Raw genomic sequence first — 14,499 nt, forward strand, 5'->3', positions numbered from 1 at the left:
AAGGCTGGCTGCACAGCAGTTTGATAAGGTTTATTGGGCCCAGATAAGGCGGCTGCAGCTCCCCCACCAAAAGCTATGTCCTTGGGCCCCCGGAAGGCTGATGAGAATCCACAGTTCAGAGATTTCATACGGCAGCACCTAAAAACCCGCAGGATGGAAAATTACAACAGAAAAATGCTCTCTTTTGCTCTCTCTCTCCCATGTTTATATATTTGTAGTAGGTTTTTTGTTTTTGTTTTTTACTTTTTTTCTTGAAGGGTGTGGTAAGAGAAGCTGGGACATTAGTTTTGACAGATCCTAAAAATAGGATTTCAGTCTTACAGAGAGGTCATCTTGGAGACAGAAGAAGAGATGAGTTGACCTTTGGGTGGAATTCCATTGCTAAATCTTCTTATTCCCTCATCTCCTCCTTTACTCGTATACCTCCAGCTGGAAGCAACCCTTCAGTACTCAGGTTGTGGAAGAGGAGGGTATGTCAGGTCTAAAGCGATCTTACAGGAAAGAGACAGTGGGGATAATACCTCATTCTGAGCACTGACTGTGAATCTGAACACATTACCTATATTGTTTTATTTAATCCTCATAACGACTCTCATAATGCAGGTACATCTTTCCCCCATTTCTGTGGGTGGGAAACCTGGGGCTCAAAGAGGTTAAGTGCCTTACCCAAGACTGTAGAGCTTTTAAATATCAGAGCTGAGACTTTAAATCAGACCATTCCAACTGCAAAACTCATGATCTTAACTTCTAGATTATACAGCCTCCAGTGGGATAGAGAAAAGGAAACAAGGACTTTTAATTTCCCTTCTCCTCTTACTGTACAGAGGCCAAGGTCTCTGTAGCAGCCAGCCAAGCTGGGAACCAAACAGTTCTCCATTGAATCAGGCCACCAGGTAAGCAGACTTAGATGCCCGGATCTCTGCACTTTCTTTCCTCCTCAAAAATCTCAGGCAAGGGAATCCCCTGGCGGCCCAGTGGTTAGGACTCCATACCTCCACTGCGGTGTTGGGGGGGCATGTTTGCTCCCTGGTCGGGGAACCTGCAAGCCGCGTGGTGTGGCCTAAAAAAAAAAACCTCAGGCAAAAGTTGAGGAGGGAGTTTTGAATTACAGTAAAACTCCAATTAAGTAGGTGCCCAGGAAGAAGGTGATTGTGCTGTTTTGAGTATTCTGCTTGAAGGTTAGGAAAATGTTCCAAATCCTTTTGTTCCAGCTCCTTAGTTGGAAAATAGTTTTAAAAGTGAAAGGTAAACTTTCCTATCATGATAAATGAAATCAAGGACTCCTACCTTTGGGGGAGAAGAAGCTACTGTGCATTTCTCCAAAACCTTGTGACGGAGAATGAAACATTTTGAGGGAGGGATGCAGGCAGTGAAGCCCCTGAATGGAAAAAAGTAGTCTCCTCCACAATGGAGAACTCCAGGTTGCCACCAGAAGATGCACCAGGTTGTCACATGTCACAGATCTTTACCCGGCTGGTGACTTGGGGAGAAAACATAGCAAGCCTATTGTGTCCATTTTGGGAGTCAAAGTATCTTATAATGTTGCAAGGTCATCATTGAGATATCTTCTAGATAGATACAGATGATGTAAAAAACTAAGCAGAGTCGGGAATTCCCTGGCAGTCCAGTGGTTAGGACTCCAAGCTTCCACTGCAGGGGGCCTAGAATCGATCCCTGGATCCCTGGTGAGGGAACTAAGATCCTGCAAGTCACGAGGCTCGGCCAGAAAAAAAAGAAACCTAAGCAGAGTCAAATTTGCCCTCAGTACATATGTTGATAGTTTTCTTAGGTTTGTCTTTTTTTTTTTTTTTTTAACTTAATTCTTCCATGTCACTTCCTTTCATGCCGCCTCCAAAAAACAGAAGGGGAAATAAACAGGTGATGTGTGGGTTCTGGTTAGTTGAAGCCCAGAAAACCAAATAAAAATATGGCTTCTTGGATTAGTAATTGCCATCCTTTTCCCCCGTGGACACCTGGTTAGTGATGTTTACACCTGGGCATCTCTTCCAGGTACTAAGTATGCCCTTCTCCTCTGTAAGGCAGAGAGTGACATTTCAAAGGGAGAAGATGAGGGGTTATTTCTTTTAGCCCCAGAGGCCTTGGGTCACTGTGACCCCAAGATCTTTGTGATTGAGAAAGAGAAAGCTTTTTCTTCTCTCTCTCTCTCCCCAACATATTGCAAATGGTGTTGGGACCTAATGTTGTCAACTCAAATAGCAAATCTGAGTTGTTATTAGTGCAAAGATCCCCTGAGGGGGTAGGCAGTGTGGATGAAATCTGCAATGGATGTTATGGGGAAGTGTGTTTATAATTATAATGGGATTTAATGTACACTGGGACCAGATGATGGTAGCCATTTAAAAAAGAGATGCTTAATAAGAGAGGTCCCTTAATGACAGGCAGCAGGGCTCAGGTTATTATGAAGAAGCACAGTGTTTCACGTGGTGTCACAAACCATGTGCCAGGTTTTATGGGGTTCCTAACAAAGCTTTGGGGTGAGACACAGCAACCATGGCTGTCAGCTGTTGGGCATAATGTTTTCATGCTGTTGTCTGTGAAAGGGGCATTTGCACTCAAGAGAAAGACATTTTCTCCCTTTCAGATATACACAAGCACAAACACACAGGCCCCAGACCAACACCGAGTAGTTTGGGCGTTTTCTTGCAATCTGATTTTTTCTGAGAAAGATGGCCTCAGTTTCAACATTCAAATCTTGTGGCTGTTGAGGGGTGCATATAGTGTGCATGAAATGAAGCAGTGTGACCCCCATTGCAAGTAACGGGAGTCCCACAGTGAAATCCCCAGGCACCACGCTGAAAATTAACTCCCAAGTCCTCATCAGAAACAGGGTTTTTTGTTTGTTTGTTTTTCTGGGTTTTTTTTTAACACTTTGGTATTTCTTTGTGGGGAGGCCAGAAAGAAGGGAAGTATGTAACATTTTCTTATGCCGTGTAAATAGCCAACTGTTTAACTTGTGAGGTGTTTAATGTTGCAGATTTGAATCCAGGGCGGCTGTTTGACAACAGGAAGCAGCCATGGTTATGTACACAACCTGGAAGGGGCTGCAGGGTGAGGGTCACGCTCCTTGAAGGTGTCCCCAGAAGCACCACCGTCCAGAAATACAACTCATGTCTGAGTTGCATCATTCTATATATATCTCACGTGACTCCAGAGAAGTATCTGAAAACTAGTGTGTTTATCTAATATAAGCTTCATCCATGGTTACTGTGTTGTATATTCACAAAGCATATGGCTAGTCTCAGAGTCCTTAAAGCAGAATCTTTCCTTTATCCTGACAAGAAGAAAAGAGAAGGGATAAAATAAGTGAAAACTGAACTTCCAGTCGTCCCACGCTCTCGGAAGCGGAATTTCTGGAGAAGGTACTCTTCAAATAAAAGTGGTATGTCGGGGGTACACAAGCCACAAGATGAAATGATTTTACTCAGTGACAGGTAATCTAAGCCAATTATGTTAAAATTATTACAGCAAAACAAACGTTGGTATCCTATGGAGTGGAGTTCAAAATTTGTATGAATTTTTAAGATAAAATGAGAGACTGCCTTGGAGTTCTCCCTTGAGGAAAGCTCACTGCCTTTTTCCCATTAGGGCGGAGTGGGTGGGAGACTGGGGGTTGCCCTGTGGGTGAAGATGGCTATGGGCTCTGAGCCAGACACTTTGACTCAGGCTCCCTCACCAGGGCAGGTTCATTCATCTCTTTGGGAAGTTCATTGTTGGATCTTTGATGTAATCTTCTCCACCCCACCCTCCAGTCAGAATTAATGTCTCCCTCCTCCATAAGTCCGTTCACACTGTTTAAACATTTATCATAGTGTTGACCACCATCTGCCTTGGATCTGACTGAGTTATGTGCATTCTGACCACCCCCTCCATTGTGAGTTTCTGGAAGGCTTGGTCTCAGTCTTGTTCAACTTGGTATCCCCACTCCCAGTCCTCAGAGCCAGCATACTGTCAAGCAGAGTAGGTCTCAATAAATGTTCATGAATGAACTAATTGAATGAATGCATACATGCATGAATAAATGAATGGACATAGACACCAAGGGTTTGAGGAATCTGGGAGAGGAGGGACCATTCTGTACCCTAACATTTAGGGCAGAATTCTTTGTCCCTGTGGGTTTTTCACCTGCCTTTGAAAAATCAAAGGGGTATAGATAAGGGTTGAGGATAGCTCTTGCATTTAATTGTATACAGCTCCTTGAGGGTATAACTGGGTTCTAGTTCAGTTTATGTCTCCCTCAGCGGCCTAGAACCAAGCTTTTCTCAATATCCTAGGAGCACTAATAAATATTTATTAAATTGCATTGAATTGAAATGAATTCATATGAGTCCATACTACCTATTACTCTCACAATGGCCCTGTACTCCCAATCCCAAATGGCTGTTAGTTAACCGGTCCAGGGCTGAGAGGAAGCATCTGATCTCCTGCTGGGGACCTCAGTGAGTGGAGGACTGCTGACTGAGTCCAGAACTAGCACAGGAGATTAGGCACCAGTACAGGAAGTATTATCCAGTTTGGCAGAGACTGACTAGCTCTTCTCCAAATGTCTTCCTGAGCACACACCAGATTACATTTTTCAGCTTACCCTGCTGCTAGGTACGGGCTATGTGATTGAGTTATGGCCAATGAATGGATTGAGATCAGAGGTCCATTGTGCCACTACTGGGAATGCCCCATAAACATTCCCATGTGGAAATCTCCAAGCCCTTTCCCTTTCTGTGACGTGACCCCACGAGCCTATAGAAACCTTGAAGGCTGAGTGATGAAGATGGTGGAGCCAAGATGGAAGGAGCCTGGATCCCGAAACCACAACTTGGAGGGCGGCTACCTGTCTACTGAGAACTACCATTGTGGACTTTATATAAACAAGAAATAAACCTTTTATGTCTTGAGTAGGCTTGCCAAATAAAATGCAAGACACCCAGTTAAATTTGAATTTCAGATAAATAATGAATAATTTTCATGTAAGTATGTCCCAAATATTGCACAGAACGTAGTTATACTAAAATTATTTGAAATTCAAATTTAAATTGATGTCTTTGTTTTTACTCCATCTGGCAACCCCAGTCTTTAGCTATTATATATTTTAGAGTTTGTTGATTATAGTAGCTAGCATTACCTTAATTAGTACACTTAGTTTCATTTGTCAGAAGCAGCAGGGCCATGGCGCCCGAACTGGGATTCTGGTCTGGGACAAGGGGCTGACCCCAGGTCCTCTTGACAATTACGTTACATGTAGGGCAGGTCCACTGAGAACGGAGCATCCTGTGTGGACAGGGCCAAGGGGAAAACTAGGAAAGATCCCAACAGCTTCTTGTTCACCCTTTTTCCTATGAACCTAGTTTTCTTTGGCTACCTTTCCCACTAGACTGTAAGTTTGGGGAGAAAGATGATTGTGGGCTTTACCTCTGTATCTCCAGTACTTGGCAAGTGGTAGAGTTGAGTTCTTATTTGTGATGGAAAAGCTGCATGGCTGGTGGGGAAGGGCAGATGGGAAGGCATCATAATGTGGACCTATCCAAGCATTTGAGAAATAAAACTAGGACTAGCTGAGAACACTGTAAAGCCAATGATTGTGTCTTCCTCCACATTCTCCTTTGTCCAATAAATACCCAGTGTAGCAAAAAGGCTGAGAACTTGGGCTCTGATTTACTTACATGGGTCTGTTTTCAAATACCACCTCCCATTTCCTAGGTCCTGGGTGCTTTGGGGTTCGTTATTTAAACTCCCTGAGTTGCAATGTCCTCACCTGTAAACTGGGGACAATAATGGTACCCACCTCACTAAAGTTGCTAGGAAGATGCACAAGAGGTGCCTGGCCACAATAAAAGTTCTGAAAATGTTAGCTATTATTAGCAATGATGTCAGGTTCTCTTTCTTTTCACTCTCACCCTTACAAAATGCCTTATTATAAATATTTGGTATAAGATCTGTGAGAAATAAACTTTAAATCTCTTGAAAAGAATGAAGGATGACCTGTGATTATTGACATACCGGTAGCTGCGGGCATCTGTTTGTAGCCCTGTTCTCCCAGTCTTGTCCCATCTATTCGGTTAGGATGAGGCAAGAAGGCAAAGGGAGAGCGAAGTGGGGAGTGCAGGGGGAGGTGTTAATTTTCACCTCGGAGCATGATGTGTTGATTAGTGTTTATTAGCGTGTACGTAAGCTAAGCACAGCAGCCCAGTTTCCTCGAGTTAAATAGCAGTCATGCCCAACTGGCTCTCCATGTACCATTACTCCAAGTGATTGAGCCAATTTCTCCCTCTGCCATAAGTTTAAGTTGTAAACCTCTGAGCCAGACAGGGAGGCAATGATGGGCTGCCTGTTGTGATTATTATTAAGCTTTAGGATTGCGCTCACAGGACCAGGGGGTCTGCGGAGGAGCCCAGGATGAGGCAGGTGCCGACTGCAGACGCCCACCCACCTACCTCTGCCTAGTCCGGTTGCGTTGTTCTCTTTGGCCTTGCAAAGAGATTCAGGTCCACCAGCCTGGGGTGAGTAATCTCTTGTGCTGCGGAAATGGTGAAATGGCAGGGTGTCGTCTGTTGCATTTGGCTAGGGATAGGAAGGGATGTGGGAAATCTGGAAAAGAGTTGTTCTAGAGGTGCCATGGTATTCAGATTTTTTTCTCTTGGCCATATATTTATTAGTCAGACGCTAAGTTATCCAGCTGTTACCTGCCGGGACAGTTGCATGTCTATTTAGCATAATTGTACTGGAGACCAAGCGTCACAGAGGGTGGCAGGGCTGGAGGAAAGTGATAAGCAAGCTCTCTCTCTTCCAGTTCATATTTCTTTTCTTTTTCTTAAAGGAACCTTCTTCCTTGTTGATTAATCAGGAATTGGCAGGGATGGCAGATCCCCGAACGTGGGCAGCTTGCTTTGCTTTTCTTAACAATTTAGTCTCTGCAAAATCTCTAAGAAGAAAGGAGGCCACCCCGGAGACTTGAGGTGTTTGCTTCGCTTCTTTGTTCAAAATCTAAGTGTATCTGTGATCCCTTACTGGGTGAAGTATGCAGTCAAAGAAAAAATATTTCTGCCCTCAGAAGGTTACAGTGTAATAAGCAAGGCTGGAATCAAAAAGGAGAGGTGCAGGGGCTGGGGGCAGGTGGTCTTGTAGTAGTGCTTTTTTTTTTTTTTTTTTTCCCAAAATAAAAGTGGGTGGTGTGAGGGAGGCATTTGAGTAGACAAGCACCGCACAAAACCTGCTTATGAGCAAAGATAACAGAGTAACCAATGAAGCCCAAATCTGACCTTCCCATTTCCTGTGATTTTGTTAAGCCCCTTCCCCCAGTCCCTTGGAGAGGGCCCTGCCAACAGGATGATAAACTCTGCAGTTTATGTAGAATGAATATTACAGTATTTGATAGGCTTAAACAAATTTAAGTCATGCCTTCAATTTATTTTTGTATCAAATACTGCTTGCAAGGTAATAACCACGGGGAAGAGGCAAGGGCGCTGACCCCTGACACAGGCCATCTCCTTTACTCCCTCAGATTATCCCCTGAGGTGGTACTGTTGTTATCCCCATTTTACAGCTAAAGAAACTAAGTTGGAGAGAGAAGGCAGCCTCCCTTTGGCCACACAGCTAGCAAGAGGAGGCAGCCAGCGCCCAGCCTCCAGAAGCCACGTTTGGAACCACTGCCAGGTACCGCTCCTCTCTGGGTTAATCTCCATTCCTGGTGGCAGAGTCGTTTGCTCTTTCATCACCAGAGGGGAAGGAGGTGGACTGAGCAGATTTGTAAACCACAGAGCTTTTCCAGTCTGACCACCAGGCCATTAGAAGTGGGGGGGGAGGGGCTTCCCTGGCGGCGCAGTGGGGGGGGAGGGGCTTCCCTGGTGGCGCAGTGGTTGAGAGTCCGCCTGCCGATGCAGGGCACGCGGGTTCGAGCCCTGGTCTGGGAAGATCCCACATGCCGCGGAGCAACTGGGCCCGTGAGCCACAACTACTGAGCCTGCGCGTCTGGAGCCTGTGCTCCGCAACAAGAGAGGCCACGACAGTGAGAGCCCCGCGCACCGCGATGAAGAGTGGCCCCCGCCTGCCCCAACTAGAGAAAGCCCTCGCACAGAAACGAAGACCCAACACAGCCAAAAATAAAAATAAATAATAATAATTAAAAAAAAAAAAAAAGAAGTAGGGGGGGAGTCAGTTTCTCAGGGACCCTCACCCACTTGCTGGGGAATAAGACTGCAGGTCTGTTAACAAGCTTTCCCCGCGATCTGACTTTCTTTACAATTCCCTACAAGCAATTAGGGAAGAGTAATCTTCCAACATAAACCACTGGGGAAGCAGAAGAGGAAACGTTGGGGAAGAGCCTTACCAAGGAGCAGCCTTAGCTGTGAGAGAGTTCAGGGAAAGATATTCACGCAGCTAGTGTAACACTGCAGGAAGCAAGAGATGGGAGCCCAGGTCCCTGAAGGAAGTAGTTAAAGGACTGTGAAGGTGCTGCTTGTAAGGAGATGGTACAGCCTGATCTTTTTCTTTCGCACTCTGTGTCCTCTAGGGTTAAGGGAAGAAATGAGGCAGTGGGCTAATAGGAAAAATGGGTAGTCTGGTGGACCTGTTGCATTGACTTCCGAATGAGGATCCACGAGGTCCTCCTGCCCATTCGTATGCATTAGCCATGGCTAGAAGGCAAGACAGTTAACTTTTGGATGAGCATTCTAGGGCTCAGACAACCAAATAATGGCAGCCCTCTGCAAAACGCCCGATAGACTCAAACCTGAAAGGGATTTAAAATATCATCTAGTCCAATCTCACCATTTTACAAGAGAGGACGCAGAGCAGAGAGGCAGAACAATGTTCCCAAAGCCATGCGGTCAGTTAGAGCCAGGACTTGGGACCAGAGCCCTTTTGGGGGCCATCATGAGAATGTCATTGGAGCCATTCAATCATTCTTGGAAATTCTGTGAAATTACCTTCAAAGTCTCTCAGTTTCTGAGCTGTAAAATGGGAATAACATTTATTCCCAGCTGTAAAGTGGGAATAACAACAGTACCCACCTCATGGGGATTCATAGCAGTAATCTTCTGAGTCTTTGGTTATGGCATAACTTGCCCGTAAGAGTGAAGATTTGATTTTCCAAAACGCTCAAGAAGCTGATGTAGCCGGAGAAGAAAATTTGAGGTCAGAACTAGTGAGATTGGAGGGCAGCAAGACTGAGATTCTCCTGTGGCTCATGACCCAGCAATAATAGCCATATAGTTGTAAGAAGTACATCATCTTTCCCAATGTGACCAGTTAAAAGCACATAATATACATTTGGAGATACATTATCTATCTATATCTGTGTGTGTGTGTGTACATACATATACATACATATATATCCATTCTGACATAGTTTAAAACTGAATGTTATTTGACAGTCATGTTTCCTATATGCACAATCCATGACTGTGGTGCTTTGGAGAACAATCTTACGGAGAATGGTGACAATCTTACGGAGAATGGTGACAATCTTATGGAGAAGCAGCATGCCACGCCATCTGGGCTTTGGAATCAGACTATGTGGGTCTCAAACCCAGATCTGTCATTTCATAGTGATATAAAATTTGGCAGATTTCTTGACTCAAGTCTCGGTTTCCTCATCTATGTAATGAGGATACCTAAGGTCTCTGTAACCTCGAAGAAGTTAAGGAGTTTGGCCATGATCCCACAATTTGTAAGGCACAGAGCTGGGATGTAAACCTAGGTCTATTGGATTCCCCAAACTGCCTCTTTCCTGGACGCCGCTCTGCCTGCACCCCATGCTTAGGGAAGCAGAAGGCAATTCCCTACGAGTAAGATTGGAGAGGAGGTCTGTACCCTGCCCAGTCTTGTCTTTTCAAAGCCATCTCTTACACCTGTATGAAAGAAGCAAATAGGTTAAGATCACATATGATTCTAGTGATGTATATGTTAGACTTCAGTTTAAAAAAAAAAGGCCTCTCCCAATCCCTCACCCATGTCTAAAATTAAAATGCCAAAAATATTACCAGGAAGAGAAATTTGGTGAAAAGCAGGAAAGACTATAAATTGACTGCAGAGCCTACTGCAAGACATGGATTTTTCTGATTTATTAAAGCCCCATTCTGTAGGAGCTCCTCTCAAGGAGAAGCCCTCAAATAAACTGCACCAATATTTGACTGTGTGGAAGTTCTTTTCAAAGACTTAATATCCTATCTTCCCAGAAAGAGAATTTTCCTTCTTTTGAGTTTACTGCCGATTGAGTGCCCTCAGTAACAAAGAAAAAAGCAATCATGGAGGATGGTAAATTTTCTTCTCCCCTAATACTTCTTTGGAACATTCTGGAATGTTTACTTGTTGATTTTTTTGGTGAGGCAGATTGAAGAGAGCATGGTGAAATTATAAGAACAATGATTTCAAGTCAGAAGACCTGAATTCAACACCAGCTTTGCCAAACACTTCCTGTGTAACCCTAGGCAAGTCACTTACCCTCTCTGTGCTTCAATATTTCCCTCTGTAAGAATAGAGGTATTATATGGAAAATGTCTCTGACCATTTAAAGTGCTTGCCCAGTTCTTTGAGAAGAGCCCTAAGACCTGTCCCTAACTTATTGTCTGACTTTGAGCAAGTTACTTCCCCCTCCTTGGGGCCTCAGTTTCCTTGTGGAAAACATGAAAATTGCCAGCTCGAGCTATGAAATCCGGTAATACTCTGTGAACTCTATCAGATATCAGAAATTCGGTGCCAGCACCTTCTGCTTGAGAGAAGGAATGATGTGGGTGTGTTTAAGGGAAGAGGTCTCTCTTAATCATAACTTCGATTCCCAGCATGAGGGGACCCAGGTGTTGGGGAGTTTTCTACCTCCACAAAGGAGCAGGCAAAATGGAGGAGGGTGAGCTGGGCTTCGGCTTGGGCAGGAAATGGTAAGGTGCTTCTGTCGGTGATGGCTGTCTGTGGTTCTAGAAAGGGAAGGAAGCCATAGCCAGGTCATAGAGGAAGGAGTGGGGGAGGGGGACAGCTGTAGTTAAGGGAGGGTTCAACTGTGACCCAAATAAGGTGTCCTTGGTACAGAGAGGGGGATGGAGAATTAATTAGATCTAGATACAGACACAGATATGCTACTTCGAATCAGGTCTAGAAACACATTTGTTCCTCTCTTGTTCAGAAATCTTGCCCAAACCATATACGCCTGACTCAAAGCAGATGACATAACTAAAGGTTGCTAGTTCCCACCTCAGGGCCTTTGCACTTGATGTCTCCCCTCCATCCACACCCCCCCACCACCATCTGCCGCCCCCCCTGCAAACCTTCCTCCCATCACACAATACACTTGTTTCCAAGGTAATTCAAACAGCTCTTCTGCAAAGAAATCCTCCCTACAACTGCCTTATCTGGAGCTGCCTCCTGCCCCTGGGCCCTCTGCCCTGCTTTATTGTTTCCACAGCACTTGTTACTACCAGAATCGTTTCCTTTGTTTATAGGACAGCTTGTTTATTTCCTGGCTCCCCTCCCAAGCCTCCCTAGAGCTCCCTTCTACTTAATGGAAGCTTCCTGAGGGCAGAGGGCTGGACTCTTTCAGGTTGCTATATCCAGACCACCAGGACAATGCTGGTATAGTAGGCTCCTAGTAAATATTTGTTCAAAGACTGAAAGAACAAAACAAGAAACATGCTTTTTTTTTTTCCTCTCCCCAGGAAGACTTTTTTAAACAAACAGGCAACATGTTCTTGAGAGTGAGAGATTCAGGCCCAAATCATTAACAGCCAGGGAAGTAAGAGGACGCTGTCCTTCCACAGGCTCTGAGGTAGCAAGGCTGATGGGGCAGCAGTTATTTTTACTGATACTGCTTCTAAAAGAAAACTCCTCGTGCATCCTGATGTCCCCATTCTCTGAGGCTGTGCCAGCCAAGGAGAAGGCGGGATGAGTGGAATTCGTTCCAGGAACGCCTGGAATGTGTACAGCACTGTCCCCAGGACTTTCATACCATTTTGCCATTTCATAAATGGGGACACCCAAGCTCATATAAGACTCAACAACTTGACTGAGATCAAGTCTAGAGTCAGGACTTGGATCCAGGTCTGCACCCGGTGCTGCAGCCGGTGCTCTTGCCTCTGCATTTCCATTTCTACAAATGAACACAGGCTGGCTGGCTCCCCATACCCACCCCCGATGGAGAGATCATGGGCACCCACCTACAGATGGGGCCGGTAATAAGCTCCTTAGCAGGGCCAGGACCAGAGGAGGCAGGTGAGGCACGGAGAACAGGTACAGAGTTTAAGGAGGCATCACTCACCAGGCTCTGACATGATTCTGAGAAATGCCTGGTTAAATCTTGCACCCCATGTGTACCTCTTGCTTCATCTGGTCCTGGCCCTGCTCACTGGAGTTTTCTTTAAGTTTTCTGCCCTTTTCTCTCATGTCATATGATACTTCTTTGCCTAGAAATACCATCAGAATGACTAGAGGGTAGATTGCGCTTTGGGAAGGATTCGGCTCACTTTGCCAGCCCTTGGCAAGCTCCCCTCCAGTTGGCCACTGGAATGACTTTTCTAAGGCATCGATCTGTCACTCCCCCACCGCTAAACCCTCCGGTGCCTCTTCTCATGCCTACATTGTTTTATGGCCTGAACTACTTGGCATGGCCTTTAAGACCTTTATGTGCTGGCACCATTCTGCCTCCTGAATGTTATCATGCGTCCACAGCTTTGGACAGGCTGTACCTTCTGCCCAGGGGACCCCTGCCCGGTCTGTCTGGGCCAACATCATTTACCCCGCAAAGTCTGACTCCAAGGTCACTTGCATTCAAGATGGCTCAAGACTTGGAGCAGGGACTTCCCTGGCGGTCCAGTGGTTAAGACTCTGCGCTTCCACTGCAGGGGATACGGGTTCGATCCCTGGTTGGGGAACTAGGATCCTGCAGGCCACGCGGTGCGGCCAAATAAATTAATTAAATTCAATAATTTAAAGAAAAATCTTAAGAAAAAAAGACTTGGAGCAAAGCTGATGTGAAGTCAGCTCACCACTAGTGGCCAGAGGGTACCTGATCTAGGAGGTGAGTGCGAAGCGGAGGGCTGAGGGCCATCAAGCCAGGTGGTCAGGGCCTCCCAGGACCCCTTCCCACAGTCTCTGCTCGAACAGGGGCTGTACCAGGAAGGCTGTCTCCAGCCCTCAGCCTGGGCAGTGCTAACTTCACAGCCGCGCTCAGTGTGGCTCCAGCCTTTGAACTAACTTTATATTTTCCTGTGATAATGTGGATCCGAATTGTTGGCAATGAAATGAAGCCAGGCTCCCAAGTACCCCGGAACCTCCCCATTCACCCAGGGCCTATTTTTCGACTTTGCCCTTTGGCATCCAGCTTCCCAAGCTGCCAGGGTCAGGGATGTTTAACTAGTTTGCAGCTTTAATACGTGGGCACCGCAAAGCCCAGCCTGCCGCCTGGCTCCTCCCACCCCCACTTATTGTCTAAGTTTTCATCTATTTGTTTTCCTTCCTCCTCTGTGTCTAACTTTTCTGTCTTCTTTGCATGATCTTGAGAATCAATCCAAAGTCAGGCTGACATTTTGGCCCAGTCTGCCCAAGTAGCTCAGATCTGAGATCTTTCTTCCTGGAAAGAAAGTTAATGCATGTGTTGGTTTGGGAGAGGCTTGGAGAAGAAAGGATATCCATGCAGGCTGGATAATAACAAATATAGTAATAATAAATAACAGTGATACCTACATTTGCTGAGCACTAACTACATAATAACTGTGCTGAGTGATTTTTTAATGCTTTTTCTCATTTAACCTCCTAGGTATGATTGCTATATACCCATTTTAAAGATGGTTACTATTACACCCATTTCCAAATGAGAAGGTTGAGGCTCAGAGAGTTGCATAAGTAGCCTGAGGTCAAACAGCCAGTAAGGAGGGCTGGTGTCTAGGTTGGCCCTACAGCCTTTAGCTCTTACTATTTGGGAGACCCTGAACAGGTCACTTCACCGCTCTGCATCTCAGTTAAATTGCATCTGTGACAGAGAAATAAGGAGAGCTAGTCCTCCTTATTTTATAAGCTGGTTAGGATGGCTGAACGGGTTAAGGAATATGAGGTGCTAGGTAAGTGTTAGTAATTATTTTTATGAAATCTGAGACCCCCTAGATCTGGGATAGAACAGAATTACATAAGACACTGGGAATTGTTTTTCACATAATGAAAATTATCTATATGTTCCTTGCTCTGATGAGAACCTGTGTCTCCTATTTTGAGAGATAAATCATCCTTTACAAGCCAGGCTCTTTGGATAGACTAGGGGACTTCATGCTTTTCAAAAGATGGTTTTATTTCAGCCTGATGACTATTGGGGAGTTACACAGGACAAATATATATCCCCGTTCTGCAGGCAGGAAAACGGAAATCAGAGTGGTTGTCAGGAGATGGCTCAGAGCAGGATCTCCTGCTGTCTACTCTGGTCCTCTCTGCGTTTCTTCCATTTCTATCCCAGGAGCCTGGGCAGGTGACAGTGTTGAGAGATGGGTAGGGCCTGGCAGGTCGGGGAGAAGG

Source organism: Balaenoptera musculus, chromosome 8, assembly GCF_009873245.2.
Source record: "Balaenoptera musculus isolate JJ_BM4_2016_0621 chromosome 8, mBalMus1.pri.v3, whole genome shotgun sequence".
Classification (NCBI taxonomy): Eukaryota; Metazoa; Chordata; class Mammalia; order Artiodactyla; family Balaenopteridae; genus Balaenoptera; species Balaenoptera musculus.